This window comes from Apodemus sylvaticus, chromosome 14 (genome assembly GCF_947179515.1).
Source record: "Apodemus sylvaticus chromosome 14, mApoSyl1.1, whole genome shotgun sequence".
NCBI lineage: Eukaryota > Metazoa > Chordata > Mammalia > Rodentia > Muridae > Apodemus > Apodemus sylvaticus.
Window position 1 is genome coordinate 77,765,119 of NC_067485.1, and position 17,966 is coordinate 77,783,084.

Below are 17,966 nucleotides of genomic sequence, written 5' to 3' on the forward strand. Positions count from 1 at the left end.
AAAGTTGCCTGTGGTTACTGTGTCTCTTCACAACAAAGAGCCCTGACTAAGACAGTTGTTACAGTTAAATATGGAGATCTTTTTTTATTTTTGGACTTAGGATGGTACCTATGTTCTTTTCATTTCAACATTGCAGCAGATGGTCTGAGTTCACTCTTACAGATCCCTGAACTACAGGTGCTACAGGTTCAGCTTAAAACTATCAATATATTCTATACTGCTGACACTTTAGGGTAGGAAAGGGGGAAGGTTCCATTTATAAACAGACCTGGACTGCCTTGCACATATGGGACAGAGAAGCAACACCATGGTATGTCAAGGATAACGTCTCAGAAAGGATGCCATTCTCAGAAAGAAAGATGCAAACAATTTATCATTGCTGTTCTCTAGTGCAGCCTACATCCTGCCCAGACTCCTGCCGCCGTTTGTTGTTAATGAGACTAAAATGGATACGAGCTTCATTTCACCACAGACTGAGACGTGATATTGGATTGACTGTTATGGAGACATCCTAGATATATTGTGAGAACTTCAATGTAGGAGTGTGTATGTGTGTGTGTGTGTGTGTGTGTGTGTGTGTGTGTGTGTGTATGTGTGTGTGTGTGTGAGAGAGAGAGAGAGAGAGAACATAGAAGCCAGAGATAAACTCAGACTTCTCATGAACCTTGTTTGTTCAGATAGAATATGTCATTACCCAGTACTTTCTAAGTAACGGGCTGACTGGCCAGGGAGTTCTAGAAATCTACCTTTCTCTACACACAGGACCATAGCTGGCTTCTTTATTTGGGCTCCGTGTCTCAAACTTGGGCCCTGAGACTACCTTACTGACTGAGCCCTATCCTCAGCCCAATGCATGGCTTCTCGATCACCACATGTCTGTGACGTATTTGCTCCAAGTTTTCACCAAACCTCCCTGAAAATGTAATCAGTTAGGTTTGGTGAGGTACATGTATATTCCTAGCACATGGGAGGTAAAGGCAGAAGGATCCAAAGTTCAAGGCCAGCCTGGGTTACAGAAGAGCACATAAGATCTTACCTCAATAAAATGAACGAAAAACTTGAATCAACAATTACAGACCAGTTTGTTACTGTATAATTAGTTGTATGAAAATGAATACTATGTGTTCTAAATGCTATGTGTTCTTTCAATATAGAAGCCTATAAAATCTATCTTGTAAAACCACCTGAAAAAGCAAAGCTTGTTTTTTAGTGTATTTCATAATACTGTGTTTTAAAGGCACATATGCTTAATGTAATTATTAAAAGATATTCTAGAGTTTAGGCCTATGATATTCTTTCCGTACAGATCCCAGAAATGCTGTTCAAATCGCTATGGCAGAAAATCAATTTTCCCCAAGAACCTAAATTGGCAAATAACTGAGTATGCACAGCAGCTTCAAGCTCAAGTACAGCTTGCTAAGTTAAGACAAAGATTTTAAACAGAAGTCGAGTTTAGTCCCACAGTCTGCTACAGGTTGATTGAAATACATATATGCTAACAAAATTCTGTACCTATACATAGCATTTCCCTGCTGAATTTCATCAGGGAATCAAATACGAAATCCCACAGAGAACATTCTCCAGGCCACTTCATTTAAGAAGTTTGGGTAAAAGAATGTCACACACCTTGGAATATCTCCACCCGGGAACTCTGTCAGGGTCACACATATAAGACTGAGAATGCGTGTAAAGCCACGAGTATCTACAGCCCTGTGGTGTGTAGGCAGCTACAGTAACCACTTAGTACCGGGGCAGCTCCGTGTATCTTTTCTTCACTACCTCCACAGGGACATTCCTCCTCAGTAGAAGAATCTGACCTCATGTTGGAAGTTCTCAGAACCTTGTACCTTCTCTCTTTTGACTGATGGATTATGAAAGGGCTTCGCAACGCATAGGGTGCAAAATGATGTGATAAGCACATACACATTTGTTTCATTTTGTTCTTCCTAACTTTAAAGGCTACTAAAAATGTAAGCCAAGTATGAGAGGACGTGCCTAAATTGCAAGTGACACCCTTACGACCCAATGTGAGCCAGACTGTAATGATCTGGTGTTTGAAACAGACATATTTCTTAGTCTATCAACCTATGCAATAAAAAATTTAATCTATATAAGCTTAGTAAGAGATGTCTATACATATGCACAGGCAGTACACTCTATATGATATGCTGAATGCCCCAAAGTGATAAAACAAATCACAGATGCCTAACTGGCAGTAGACCAGGACTTAAAGACACGTCTGTGGGCTTATAGATTAAGTAATAAAATATATTTAAGATGATGGTAGCATGAAGGTCATATACGATTGCTCTGGCATCTGCTTTAGAATGAGCCCAGAAAGTTGCTGTCCACCTGGAACATCAGACAAATGAATGCAGAGACATCACACATTCAGCAGGAAAATAGCATAAAGTAAGTAACAGGTTGGGAACATTAGCAAGGCCTGGGTATTACCGGTATGGTGACAGATTTCTGCCAGACAAGTAGGATGTGGAGATTTATTGGTAAATTACAAAACAGCCCTTGAATAAGAAGCTGCCCATTATAAGCAGGAGAACCACAGAACCCACTTCACTGGGAGTATGTGTGAGCATTGCCTTTGTCTGCTTAGACTGCTATTATAACTAGCAGCAATGGTCATTTGTATTTTACAGTCTGAGTCTGGAAGGTCAAGATGAAGGTAAGAGTATGGTCAGAGTCTGGTGAGAGTTCTCCTTTAGAAAGTAGATGGCCAGGTTTTAGCTGATTCCTCACGTAGTGGAGTGGGACTAGCTGTCTTTTGGCAGATCCTTTTTTAATCTCTTGTCAAACCAACTTAAATATGCCTGATCCTGTTTGGGGACCCTTTTATTGAAGTTCTGGTCCTAAGAGGAGAGTAGAGACCCCATGAACTTAGCACTTCCTAAAGCTCCCATCTAAAGTACTATACGTCCTTGGATTACATGGGAGTGAGAGGACAATGGGGTATTATAATAACAGTCATTGGAGTAATCCTGAGTTTGATGGAACCATCTCCTCACATACACACCAGAACCTTATCTAGAATGATGAGACAATCAATGGTAGCCCAGCTGATGGAGCCTCTAGTGGGCTCTAGAGCTTAACCCAATGCATTTGATTAATTAGCTTGGAGTGGCGATGCTCCCATAGTTAGGCTATGCCTCTCTATGTGTGCTCACTGGCTTCTGTGCACTATGCATTATTATCTTAGAGAATGTAAATTATCATATTTTCATATTTTTTGTACTTATTTTTCTCACCATGGGGGAGGATCAAATAAGAAAAGTAAAGCTATGGAAATACCAAAGCAGAGGATTCATGGCAGAAGGGTGAACATCCTCAACTTGCTTCTCTTTGTTCTTCCTGATGGTAACATTATAACTACACAAAAAAGGGAGAAAGGCAAGGTTAGAGAGAGGGGGAGTGTCCCTCATCCATCAACAGGGAGACTGAGACTGGAAGCCCATGAGTTAAAAGAGAGCCTCAAACACGCTGAGATCTTGTTTTAAAACAGAACAAAAGGGGTAGAAGTGACTCCATTTCCACAAGATTACATACCTGTTCACTTTCACAATCACCATACGAGCTACGGGGCAGCCTTCGCAATAAGCCACGGGTCAGAGTTGGGCCATTTCTAGAACTGTGCTCATGAGACAGTGCATTTGGGGCTCAGCTGCTTCTGCTTCATTCTCTCTTGGTCTACAGAAAAGTTGTTAATAAAAGTACTTTCATAACTCTTCACTATTTTCATCATAAGCAACGAACAAAAGAAGGGACTGGGACTAAATGTTCTACTCAAGGTATAGCACTTGCTTAGTATATCCTAGGTTTTATCCCTACAAATACCCAGAAGTGATACAAAGATTAAAGAGGAATTTCTACAGGGCCACGGAGCAGGCAGAGTAGAGAACCTGTTCTTTCAGGAGAATTCATGTAAAACTATCCCATCTTAATCTCCATTTTCAGATATGAAGCACAGCAATGATTTCTATCTTTTTAATGAAACTGCAGGTGAATGCATATGCTTAGCATATTTGAATATATTATCATGCATAGGCATCATGGTGTGTTATTATAGCATACAACACATACTAGTAAATTATATGTATATAATATGCTAGAATCTTGCCTAATATCCATAACTATGTAATATATATATATATATGTATGTATGTATACATATATACTTTTATTTCCCCACAATGAAACACCTTATTTTTCTTATTTCTTTGGCATATGTGTGCACATGAGTATAAATACGCATGTATATGACAATGCTCATCACATGTGTATGCACGCATGCAAAAGCAAGAAGAAAATCTCGGTTGTCATCTTCAAGAATGTGTCTACCTCAATTGAGTTGGGACCTCTACTTGGCCTGGACCTCACCAATTAGGCCAGGCTGGTTGGCCAACAGTCCTTGGCATCCTCTTTATTGACCCTCTTCAACTAACAATCACGTGCTACCACATCTGGCATTTCTACCTGGGTTCTAGGGTTCAAATTCATGTCCTCTTCTGACTTAATGAGCCTCCCAGCACTCCCTCATAGACATTTTATTTTGTGAGCAAAAATAGTAGATACAAGAGATTCTTTGCAAAACCATCCAAATTAGATTCTACATTCATGTATATACCAAACTTACCAAAGAAAAAAATATACATTTTTTTTAATTTTTGTTTGTTTGGTTTTTTTAACTTGAGGTGCTGAACAGATAGTCTCTGCATATTGCTGTTGTTGTTTATGAACTGTCTGAGTCAGGGTTTCTATTCCTGCACAAACATCATGACCAAGAAGCAAGTTGGGGAGGAAAGGGTTTATTGAGCTTGCACTTCCACACTGCTGTTCATCACTAAAGGAAGTCAGGACTGGAACTCAAGCAGGGTTGGAAGCAGGAGCTGATGCAGAGGCCATGGAGAGATGTTTCTTACTGGCTTGCTTCCCCTGGCTTGCTCAGCCTGCTCTCTTATAAAACCCAAGAATCCCAGCCCAGGGATGGTACCACCCACAAAGGGCCCTTCCCCTTGATCACTAATTGAGAAAATGCCTCACAGTTGGATCTCATGGAGGCACTTCCCCAACTGCAACTCCTTTCTCTGTAATAACTCCAGCCTGTGTCAAGTTGACACACAAAACCAGCCAGTACAATCCAATTGGTACCAGCGTAGTGGGGTATTCCTGTGACAACTTGACCATGTTTTTGGGAGGATTGTGGAAGGACTTTGGAACTTTGAGCTAGAAAAGCTGTGGAAAGTTCTGTAGGAGTTTGGAAGACAATGTTACGAACAGTGCAGAAGATGGAGGCCTGGCTTGTGAAATTTCAGAGGGAAGATTAAAGACTCTTAAAGTGGCCATGTTTTGATTGTGAAGATTCTGTGTTCTGTGGTTTTGGTTAGCTGGGGCTGAAGAATCAGCTGTGAGTAACAAGATACCAGAATCACTAAAGCAAACCTTTGTGTTACTAGGACTATTGATGCTGGTTAGCTGGAGCTAAGAAATTAGCGGTGATTAAGAAGAGACCAGCATCACTGAGATGAAATCTTCTGGCAAGTGTTTTCTGAGAGCACAGAGTGTGTGTTCTAGAGATAGCCACAGTTGTATTTTGTGCTGTGGCTGGACTTGGTACTGTGTAAGAGTCACCCAGATGGTACTGGTTTTGCAGAGCAGCTGAGGCACTCACTCTTGGCACAGTGAGAGACCACGGAAGGCCATTGGTGAAGGTACAGCCTCAGTTGCAATTGATGGCCCAGAACTTGAAGGGGTCATGCATAGGAGCAGAGACTTGTCACCCTGATGAGAGCCTATGAGAGGCTATTGGTGAAGCCTAATTACAGTGGAAAATAGCTGTGTTTTGGAGATGCCAGTACCATACGATGACCACCAAGAACAGCAGCATCAGTGGAGTACAGGCAGCTTGAACCTAGAAGACAAGCTGTGTGCTACAAAGGGCAGAGCTGGAGAAGTGACGCAAGCCCTTGGAGGAGACCAGAAGATCATGAGTTAGATCCCAAACATTGAACCATTGGAGTTTTGAGTTTTGCTTTTGGTTGTGACTGTGCCCTGAAATGTTTCCCTCTTGAAGGAAGAAAGTATTTTATTGGAGCCCACAGTTAAAAGATTTTGAATTTTTAAAAGACTTTGAATTTTAAAGATATTTGACATTTTAAGGTAATTGAACTTTTAATGTGTAAAGACTGTGGGACTTTTAAAGTAATTTAGATCTTGGGAATGAATAAGAAAGTAAGGGTTGAGGCTTAATAGTGATGTGTTTGTGTGTCAAGTTGACAAGGGGTCAATTGTACTGGCTGGTTTTGTGTGTCAACTTGACACAGGCTGGAGTTATTACAGAGAAAGGAGTTGCAGTTGGGGAAGTGCCTCCATGAGATCCAACTGTGAGGCATTTTCTCAATTAGTGATCAAGGGGAAGGGCCCCTTGTGGGTGGTACCATCCCTGGGCTGGGATTCTTGGGTTTTATAAGAGAGCAGGCTGAGCAGGCCAGAAGAAACAAGCCAGTAAGAAACATCTCTCCATGGCCTCTGCATCAGCTCCTGCTTCCAACCCTGCTTGAGTTCCAGTCCTGACTTCCTTTAGTGATGAACTGCAATGTGGAGGTGTAAGCTCAATAAACCCTTTCCTCCCCAACTTGCGTCTTGGTCATGATGTTTGTGCAGGAATAGAAACCCTGACTAAGACATGAACAGATGCTGGTCTTGAATTTACAGCATCCCTCTTCCCTTGCCCTACTTAGTACTGAGCTTATGGCCATGAAACACAATGTCTAACTAATAACATGTTTTTGAAGATTACTCCCTTCGTGCCATTTCCCCTATGATCATAAGGTAATTACTCTGATAATAGACAGCCCCAGAGTTGAACTCACCCTTGTGACAGTAGCTTCTCTCTGTACCTGTGTCAGGCAAAATGGAAAAGTTGGAGATACCAATGGGGAGCAGTTCATGTGCAGTCTTTGGCCTGATAGATGAGGATCCTCTCAGAGTTAGAGAATATTGGCACAAATTGAAATATAAATGCAAATAGTCTGGGTGCTGTAACTGATAAGAACAGGCAATAGGAAGATGTTCCCTGTTGTAAAAGCATTTTCTGAAAGTGGAAATGATACTTGATCTGACATGTGCAGGGTGGTTGGGGTTAGCTAGATAGGATCAAGCTGGAAATAAATCACTGGGCTGTGGGACCCATGACACATCCTAACTCAGAGGAGGTGATAGCCTCCTCTGTCTTTCCTTTGTCAAAAATGTCTTTGCTGTTTGGAAACCCAAAAAGTGACAAGAGACAAGAGAGGTTCTTCAGAGGCAGGACTCTCAAAAGGAGACTGAAATCACCTGATGTCTTACAGGTCATTTTTGCAGAGCCCTGTAAAATACTCCTCTCTCCCTCCCTCCTTTCCTCTCCCCCTCCTCCTCCCCCCTCCCCCTCCCTGTTCCCTGTCAATGCTGGGAATATCCTCCTCAGTGCTATATATCCTCCTGGGTCACTATCCACCCTGATTTTTAAAATGGGATCTCTCTCTGCACCTAGCTCACTAGTTGGCTAGATAGATTGAGTGGCCAGTGAACTCTGAGGCGTCCCCTGCCCTGCGAGCCCACAGGATGGCAGATGTGTGGCATGGTGTCCAGCATCTTTGCATGAGTGAAGGAGATCTGAACCTGGGTCTCTGTGCTTCACTAGGCACTTTACCCATTAAGTTATCTTCCAGATCCCTACTCTAGCTTTTAACCTGTAATGGGGAGATTTAATCCCCAAGCAATCACAGCAACTCATATTGAGGACTAGAATGGCATCTTGACCATATCTCAGAATTCACAAATATCTGCTTCCTGTTTAGTAGAGATCGATCTTATTTACAGAAACAGCAGAACCGTAACTGTTTAAATGCTAACATTTCAGAAGAAGTTTCACCTCCACCTTTAACTGAGAATACCCACCCCACTGGACATGTGGCATCCCCAGACAAAGGATTCGTTGCTTTGGCTTCAGGCTTTATATCTATTACTGTGCTAAGAGGACTCGAATCAATAGTATATAAAAATCTGTAGATTATACCTCACTGTGAATGAATCATTGAATCCTGTCATGGGGAGAGCTTTAGTTCTAGGATGGGAGAATAGTTATGGGAGAGCAGACCCTGGACAATGAGGGGCTCTGTGGAGAAGGGGAAGCAGCTCACACCGTCCATTGTCCTTCATTCATCACCTCCCACTGGTGTGGGACCTGTGGCATGGGACTGCCACACACCAGCTGTTGGCTTCATTATTGCTTCTGCTGGGCTTGAACTCAGTGACTCACTGAAAGTGTCACTTTGTCTTACTAACAGCATAAAACCTAAGCTTGGGGCTGCGTAATTTAGTCCAGCGGTAGGTGGGGTACTTGTCTGCTATGTGCAATGCCCTAGATTCTATTCCCAGCAGGGAAAAAAAAAAAGAAGTCAACCAGTTCATTTATTCATTCTGTAGCTCTCAACTATAGGTACTCATAGAAAGTGAAGCAGGAATTCATTCCCATTGGAATAAAAGGCCAGCTCTAGGTTGGAAGGCTCAGCCAGAGGCAGTATAGCAGGCTGCAGAGAGAGCCAGGGTGAGAGGCACATGTGCCTTCTGTGAGCCAGCAGCCCAAGCCAGCACCAAATGCCTTTCCAAGCTGCTAGGACAGATTAAATCTCGGGAACTCCAACAGAGGAAGATGCAAATATTCCCAGGAACAGGGAGGAATGGGAGCCTGGGTTCCAAATGTCAATTACTAGAAGTCTTCAGAGCCTGGTTAAAAATAGACATGCAAGTTCCTTTGTTCACTTGTCAGGAAGGGTCATCCAATCCTATCAGATTCCCATCAGCCTCTTATCACCCAAAAGCTGAGTTGTCAACCATTTGCAATTGTAAGTTTTTGGTTATCCTGTTGTCATGGCGCCCAAATTAGCACAGAGACTTTCAACTAAATCCCAAATGCTGCAGTTTACAGGTTTCCATAGAACATGCACAAGATAGACACAAAAGAAGCTGAAGATACATAAGCATCGTTGTGACCTGGCTTAGTGTTTCCCCAACTAGCCGACCCCGTGTGTTTGTGCCAGAGCCCGGAGGAGAGGGACAGGCCTGGGAATGGTCCCAGTTGCCAGCAGGCAGCTTTAGCCAGCCAAGAAACAGCATGGGTTGAGGACAAAGAGAAGTTACATCCTTTTTGTCCATTTGTGCTGCCACCCCCGCCTTGATCAAGTTCCTCACACTCTAACTAGAATTCCTTTTGTTGGGCCAAAGCAATACTATACGAGTGAAGAAGGTTTAGTCTGAATGACTCATGGACATAAGTACTTCAGTTTGCAGTGGGCTCCAAACTAGGCCTCCTAGTTAAAGGAACTGCAGTGCAGATATTCCTAAACAGCAAACCCTCTAAAAGTCAGTTTGATTTGATTAGGGTATTTGGTGCTTGGCTTTTTGAGGGGAACAATGGATTTGCTTTCCTAATTAGTTTTAGGCTAAGCTAGTATTAAACTTGTATTCCCTTCCATGAACCTTGACTGGCTGGAAACAAAGCAATGCAGAAGAACAGACGACAAAGGGAGGAACCAAATATAGCTGTGGATACAAAAACCAAGAGAAAGGAGACAGACAGAAAATAAACAATTTACAAAACATCTGATCTCAATTGGATTTTAGAGAGAAGGATGCTGGTATGCTGTGTATGTGTATATATGTATATGTATGTGTTTATATGTTATATGTGTGTGTTATGTATATATGTGTATATGTTATGTGTGCTATGCATGTATGTTATATATGTGTATATGTGTATTATGCATGTATTTTACATATGTGTATGTGTGTATTATGTATGCATGTATACGTGTGCATTATGCATGTGTGTTATACATCTGTGTATCCTGTGTCTGTGTATGTATGTGTTATGTATGTGTGTGTGTGTGTGTGTGTGTGTGTGTGTGTGTGTGTGTGTGTGTATCTGTGTATATCTGTGTGTATCTGTGGGTGTCTGTGTGGAGACCTGGGCGAGCATCATTTATATCCTTCTCTTGTATTACTTTCTACTTTGGGTTTTGAAACATAACCTTTTACTGAACTCAGGTTGACTGGTTGGACAAAACTGGCTGACCAGTGAGTTTTGGGAATCTTCCTCTTGCAGCCTTCCCACTACTGAGACCACAGGGTGTGGCATTTAAGGGGGTTCTGGGAATCAACACCCAGGTTCTCAGGGTAGTTAAGCAAGCCCTTTACTGACTGAGGCATCTCCCCAACCCTAACTTCTCACTAAGTTGGTCCTTTGTATCTCTTTGTCTGTGAGTGTCTGTGGTTTAATCTAGTGTGTCTCCTCTTTCACCTCAATCCAAACCACTTCATCCATGTCCCAAGATCCTGGAACATCATAACCAAGCTGTTTGTGTCTCTGCAGTGTTTGCTTCTACACTGCAAGTGTAGAAAGGCAAGTGTTTTAAGAATTAGTCTTAAAAGAAATCAAGTCTATTTCTATTGACAGAAGTCCATTAGAACTCAGATGTTCTAGGGTCTGGGATATTATTTGGCTGGTGAGTGCGGAGCACAAGGCAGGCCCTGGCTTGTTTGCCAGCTCTGCATAATGTAGGTGTAGGAGTTCATGTCCGTAATATCAACACAGGGTTAGTTGACACAGGGAGATCAGAAGTTCATGGGCATCCTCTGCTATATAGGGAATTTGAGATCAGCTTGGAGTACATGAAACCCTATCTAAGAAAGGATACTAAGAGATGACCCAGTGGGTAAAGGCTGAGTTTAATCTTTGTAACCCACATAATAGAAGAAATTGTCCACTGACTCCCACAGTGAACATGCTGTGTCAAGCGTGCACACAGAATCCGGATCGCTGAGCTACAGTCCCAGCTTACGCTTCTCTCTGATGTCAGCATTACTTAGCTGGCCTTTCCCCCCATGTAAGTGACCTTCCTCCAAACGGGTAAAAGTCAAAGGTCCGACAAAGCCAACTCTGTTAAGAATCACTTATAGGGTTTAGGTCAAAGGGCCAAGCCGCTTCAGCAGTGCTGTCATCTCCCTTGGGTTGCTTCAGAGTCGGGAGCCAGTGGGAGGCAGTGCCCTCTAATTGCTCTACACGTGACCTATAGTCCCCAAAGAATAAGAAAAGGCCACCTCGTGGTTCTTGCTCTTTCTCAGAATAGATCTAAACTCATCATATGCACGAGCCAGGCCGATTACAGAAGCGTCACAAGTACTTTTCTTGCCCGGTTACTATAGATGAGGAATCCTAAGTAGCAGGGCCTTAAGTAAATGTCAAAGCACCACAAGGCTAGTCAGTCCTGGGAGGACTGAAAGCTGGAGTGCTGGCTGGACGGCACTGGATGACCCACATCTGCCACATCCACACTCACTCCTCCGACATCTGACATCTCCTCCCCCACTGTGGTTCCACTAAGAACACAGAATGGCTACAGAAACTTCAGCACAGAAGCAGGACCTCCAACCCTCCAAGGCTCTTAAACATAAAGCAGAATGTCTACAAGATATGGAGTTTTCAAATAGTTCCCTGGCCGGTTCTATCATACAGCCACGGCTGGGGAGCATTCAGCAATCCTTCACGGAGGGTAGATTAGGAGCCGATGTTATAAAATGATGAGCAGGAAACACATTTGAGCATTAGGCTCTGAATTCTACTATTACTCCTACACATCCGAGCCTATAAACACGCCAAAGTGTATGGCTCTTTCTCAGATAAGGGAAAATCTCATAGAAGTAAGTTGGGCCCCCTGATTCCAGAAAAGATAAGATATTTGGCAACATAGAGGCTTGGTAGACTGGAGGTTGAGTGAAGGAACATATGTGAGGATCTGGGAGAGCTCTCAGTAAATTAGGTGCTTGTTGCACAAGCATGGGGATTTGAATTCAGGTCCCAGGCATCCAATGATATAGAAAGCCAAGTCTAGTGCCACTCATCTGCAAACCCAGGCCTGAGCTAAAAGGCAGGCAGATCCCAAGGGTTCACTGGCCAGCCAGTGTAGCCAAAACACCAAGCTTAGGCTCCAGTAGAAAAATCTCTCAAAAGACTAAGATAACAATAGAAGCAGAAACCTGAAGTCAAAATCTGGCTTCACACACACACACACACACACACACACATACACACACTGCACCTATACACACATGTTCACACATTAATTCAGATGGACACACACAGTGAACATATATGAAATCCCTCTGCCTCAAGATCTGGGATTTCACTAAGGGGAAAAACAAACAAATTTCTAATAATGTGAAATGGTGAAAACTATTAAAGTAGCCTTTACCTCTGTCCCTCACGCTGTCTTTACAACACAGTCCATTGCTCTTGCTTCAAGACTCCATAAGCCAGATCATTATTTGAAACCCCTGCAGTCCCAAGGCCGTTTCTGAGCAGAGATGAAATGTGTGAGTCCTAGAGTGAGATTTCTGATTACCAAGACTTCATTATCTTTATGAAACAAGTGGCAATACATATGGGCAAGTTTTATCATAGGCTGTTAAATTTGAGCTACCATTGTCAAAATAAATGGAGGAAGCATATTGTCTGATTTGCTTTCCCTAGTATCTTTTTTTTCTGTCTGTTTGCATATCCACTCATCTGCAAAATTTGGTAATTCACAATGGGTCCCTCTGTCATTAGTCTGAATTAGGAAGTTCCTACTGTATTTTAAGAAATCAAATTCAAGTCCTCAGGAGGTTGAAACGCTTGAAATTATCTAAATGATTTTCATTATCATGGCTCAGATTTTTATTAAACATGTTATTACTTTTCAGAAATAATGAACAATAATATAATAATTAATAATCAAACATACATCAAGGGGTACTTCATCTCAAACTTCAAAATTAAATGGCTGATGATCAGGGCCTGTGGCAGGGAAAAGCAGATGTTAGTCTCTGTGTTTTATAAAGTGGGGGTTTGGTTTGTTTGTGTGTTTGATTGGTTGGTTAGTTGCTTGATTGGTTTTGGTTTTGGTTTGGGTTTGGGTTTGGGTTTGGGTTTGGGTTTGGGTTTGGGTTTGGGTTTGGGTTTGGGTTTGGGTTTGGGTTTTGGTTTTGGTTTTGGTTTTGGTTTTGGTTTTGGTTTTAAGTTGTGTGTGGCAGTTTGCACTACTGTGCCAGTATTCAGCCCACCCACCTGCCTCCATGTCAGCTAAGCAGGGCGCAAAGACCCAGGCATAAGAATGTCTCCCCTTCATTTTGTCCCTCCTACCCATCCAACTCCTGTTCCATTCTAACATCTTCTACGGATAAAGGCTCAAGCTCAAGTAAGTGAAGTGCAGGTATTGTCTGAACGGGGAGTTCTGTTTTCTTCTCCTTTCTCTGTGGTTTGGCAGGCATCCTCTCCGTCTCTGTTGAGTTCATAAAGCTCAGGGTCAGACCTCCAGAGCGATGAGGTAGCCCTTGGAGCATTTGCATTTAAAACATTGGGGTCTGCATTGCAAAATGAAAGGCCGTGTTTGAACTTCAAGAGAAATGAGGGAGGAATAGTAGGCTAGGGTGAAGAAAGTCCACCAAAACTTCTGCACAAAAGTCGAAAACGCAGTCTTAAACTTCCCCCTTAGTAACTTGGAACTTCGGGAAGAAGAAGCCCTGTCAGACTGTGTCAAGCATTCCCCCAAGGGGTTCTTAGTCTCTCTCTCTCTCTCTCTCTCACACACACACACACACACACACACACACACACACAGGATAGTCAGTTCTTCACTTTGTTGTAAGTTTGGATGATAATATGTCCCATTTTACGTTCACTATGAGACACCCTGAAGCTTATGGACCTGTTTTCAGGAAGCCAGCCTTGCACCAGGGTTCCTTCTCCATCTCCTTTGCCTGGTTACTAGTGGACAGACCATGTGATATTGCTGCATCATCTATAGCAACTTCGTATGAAGGAAGGGCTTATGCTTGCTCATTCATCGTTATCCTTGTCACTGCACAGCAAACGTTTCATTTACTTCAGAGGAGAAACTCAGCAATTTCTGTTTCATGAGCCAGCAGGTACATAAGGGATTGAGTGTGCCTGTCCATCACTGAGGTGGGTTTGCAATATTTTCACTCCCTATCATATCCTGCTCCTGCCTGGCTCCAATTGTGTTGCTGCTCAAAAAAAAAAAAAAAATCTACTTGAACCCCTTCTATTCACTCCTCACTCAGAGTGCATGCTAAGTAAAGCCTTGTAGCTTCAGCACACAGAACAAGAAGTGGCAGAAAGGATCTGCTGGATAGAATGCAGGAGAATCCACAGGACCTAGTCATATAAAGTGGACAGCAAGACCTGGAATTTTTCCAAGAACCAAATAGGGGCAACAAATAGAAATAAGAGTGGAGAAGGCTCAGTGCTTAAGAACACACAACATACTTTCTCTCACAGAAGAACAGAATCCAGTTCTCAGCACCTATATTGGGTGGCTCACACCCACATATGACTCCAGCTCCAGTGCGTGCAAGGCCCTCTCCTGGCTTCTGTGAGCATACACATACACACATACACACAAACACAGGACTCTGTTGATGATGGAGAAAGGGAAAGGACTGGGGAGCCTTTGTCATCGGGGGATCGAGGGAAACCAGGGACACAGACACTGACCTCATGATAAACAGTGTGTTATGACCTCAGCAAATATTGTGCAGTTTCACCCAAATGTGAAGCCAGTTTTGTTATTACAAAAGGTAGTCAGTATATGCCCATTTTGTTTGTCTGCTTGTATTTAAATGACCAACTTATCTCTCTTGTTCATTGATCTGTATATTTAACTCGGTCAATTCTCAAAGGTTTAGAAACCTAAGGGTAATTATAATTATCTATGCCTGTGTTGATGTTTACTACATCACCTAATCCTTAGTTATCTATGTCTTAGTAATCTATGCCCTTGTCCCTTTTAGCAACATGGTCTAATCCTTACTTCTAATCCTGTCTGAATTTAAGTATATTCAGACCAGAAAAGGTAACAGCCATGATCCTAACACCTCCTGCTGTAGGCCATGGATTCCGTATATATTATTAATATAAGTTGTGGTGGCTCTATGATACTCCATTAGTTAGAGTAGCAGATTCACATAAACGGAAGTATTGGGAGATCGGGTGGGGCATATGTGGGGGGTCTTTGGGACACAGAGCAAAATCAAAGTGCATAGAGGAGGGTAGATTATGAAAAAGCGCATCCTTTCCTATAGTACATCCCAACAGCCCAGTTTGTGCACTGAGAAGCATTGTATCATCTAACGATAACGCATATATGTTCAATCTCAGAACCACAAGGCATCCTGCACCACAAGCCAGTGAGGAAAGTTAGACTCCAGAAGCCTTTGATCTTAAAAGTGCCACATGGGAGACACTGATGCTGTTGCTTCTCAGACTAGTTGATTGATGTGTGGCTGGTACCTTAAGACACGAGGCAAGGGCCTTAAGTTATACAGCAGGAGAAAAAGCAAAGAACAGACTTGGCACACACAAAACACCTTTAACTTGAAGCCTATCAGAAATAGTATCAATATATAAAACAAATAGGAAGGAAGCGAGTATTCATTATAGGGCTTCATTGTATGAGAAGATTATATAGTATTCCATTTTTTCTTTTAGTTCTTTATCTTGCTTTCTTCTCTTTTTAATAGCTACATTTTATTTGGGGATCCTGCCTTGGGGCCCAGATTTAAAAAAAAAAAAAAGATGTTACCAAGCCCAGAATAAATGTCTATATACATGATTAAAATAATAAACTGAGGATAATTGATAACATATAAATTTGACATGCTGGATTATGCCTGCCATTCCAGCACTTGAGATGCCAAGGCAAGAGGATGAGGGGTTCAAAGCCAGCTTTGGCAACACAGGAATATCAATGGTGGCCTGTATCATGCAAGAGCCTGCTTTAAACAAACTAAAATAAAAAAAATAAACAAAAAACCAACAGTTTTAGACAAAGCAAACAGAACAAAAATTATGTTCAATTTAAGAAATACTGACCCTGTTACTATGTTATTATTTACTTTGACATTCTCTTTCTCTCTCTCTCTCTCTCTCTCTCTCTCTCTCTCTCTCTCTCTCTCTCACACACACACACACACACACACACACACACACGCACACACACGTGCACACTCATACACTCACATACTATAATTTTATGTGAGAAAAGGAAGCCACCATTATAAACACTGCAAAAGCAAAGGCTATTTCTGGCTCATGGTCTTTGAGCCGCCTACCCTTGCAAGGTGTTATGTGTGCAATATGTGCTTCATAAATACTCAGATATGGGAAGGATGATGGTGACAACAACCTTTGCCAAATGCCAATTACAGGACATCCAGTCAAGTCTTCATGGGTCAATACATCAGCAGAAAGGAAGCAGCAAACGGAATTAAAATAATGTATCTGTTTGTTCATTGTTAATGGCTGCTATGAATTTGAATTAGGCCAGTAATTGCTTCCCTGATATGAGAGCAAAATGCCAAGGTAAAGACTGTAATTAACATTCTGAAAGAATGGAAGCCCAGGGGGCGGGCCTCCTCTAAAAAGAATTCTCTATCCTCTCCAGCAACCCCTTTCTAATTTTCTAGCAAATTTTGATTTCCAAACTCGCGATCTTATTGGTTCTGTTGGTGGTGGTCTCCATCTTTCTTCCACTAATTCTGGTTTTAACCAGTGCTCAGGAGCTCACAATTGCCTTGTGTTTTACAAATGAAATGTTAGTGCTGGACAGTCACTTCCCACCCAGCGTACGCATATAGGAATCTTGATGAGCATACACCAAAGGCCTCTGAGGTGCTCAGTCTTTAAAGTAATACTAATTGTCCAGGCCACTCTGCACAGACAGGAAAATGAGAATGTGACCTTTTGGCATGTCGGGTCACTATTTATCAAGAGCTGGACAGGGTAATGACTCAAGCTCTTCATAGCAGAGGAAATCAACTGACTTGGTTCCATCCTTAAAAAATGATGGTAATTGGGATAAATCTTAAATACGAAACACTTACTTTTCTCAAACATTCTCAGTCAGTGCTCCCTTCTTCCTCTGGCTAGGCCTGTGATCCAGGAGCATCGTCCATTTCTGTACCACCCAATCTATGTAAAGATCTGTCTCCCCAGGAGAAACAGATCCCTTGGTGCTTGGGTAACAGAAGCAAGAATATTCATTTTGTCTATTCCCTTCCTGGAGTCCCCTTGCTCTTTTTTTTTGGTTATCTGAGCCCAGAGAGATGTTTTGAACTCATAAATAAAAGAGTCTTAACCACCATGTTTGTACAATGGTTATCTGAGCCCAGAGAGATGTTTTGAACTCATAAATAAAAGAGTCTTAACCACCACGTTTTTACAATAACGCTATGCCTACATTTTACTTTACAAAAACTAGAATTTTTTTCTTCCTTTTCTCCTTCTTATTCACCTTCCTTCCTTCTTTACCCTCCTCCTTTCTTCTCTCCCCTTTTGTCCTTTTTGAGGCAGGGTCAGGGTCTTACCGTGTAGACCTTCAACTTACCTTCAACTCAAAATTCTCCTGCTTCAATCTCCCCAGTGCAAAGATAGTAGACAGAGACTACAACATTCTTCTGAAAAATGTTTTAAGAATCAAATATGAAAACAGTTTTCATCACAAAGGCATGGAACCCAAACCGCATTTCTCACATTGACATTTGTAGGTGGGTTGATGCAGTAATAAAGTCATTACCATCATAAAGGGAAGGTAAGCATGGAATGCACTCACTGATAAGTGGATATTAGCCCAGAAGCTCGGAATACCCACGGCACTATTCACATATCAAATGATGCCCAAGAAGAAGGAAAAAGAGGCCCCTGGTCCTGGAAAGGGTCAGTGCTGCAGTGTAGGGGAATACCAGGACAGGGAAGCGGGAGGGGGTTGATTGGGGAACAGGGGGAGGGAAGAGGGCATATGGGACTTTCGGGGAGGGGGAAGCCAGGAAAGGGAAAATCATTTGAAATGTAAATAAAGAAT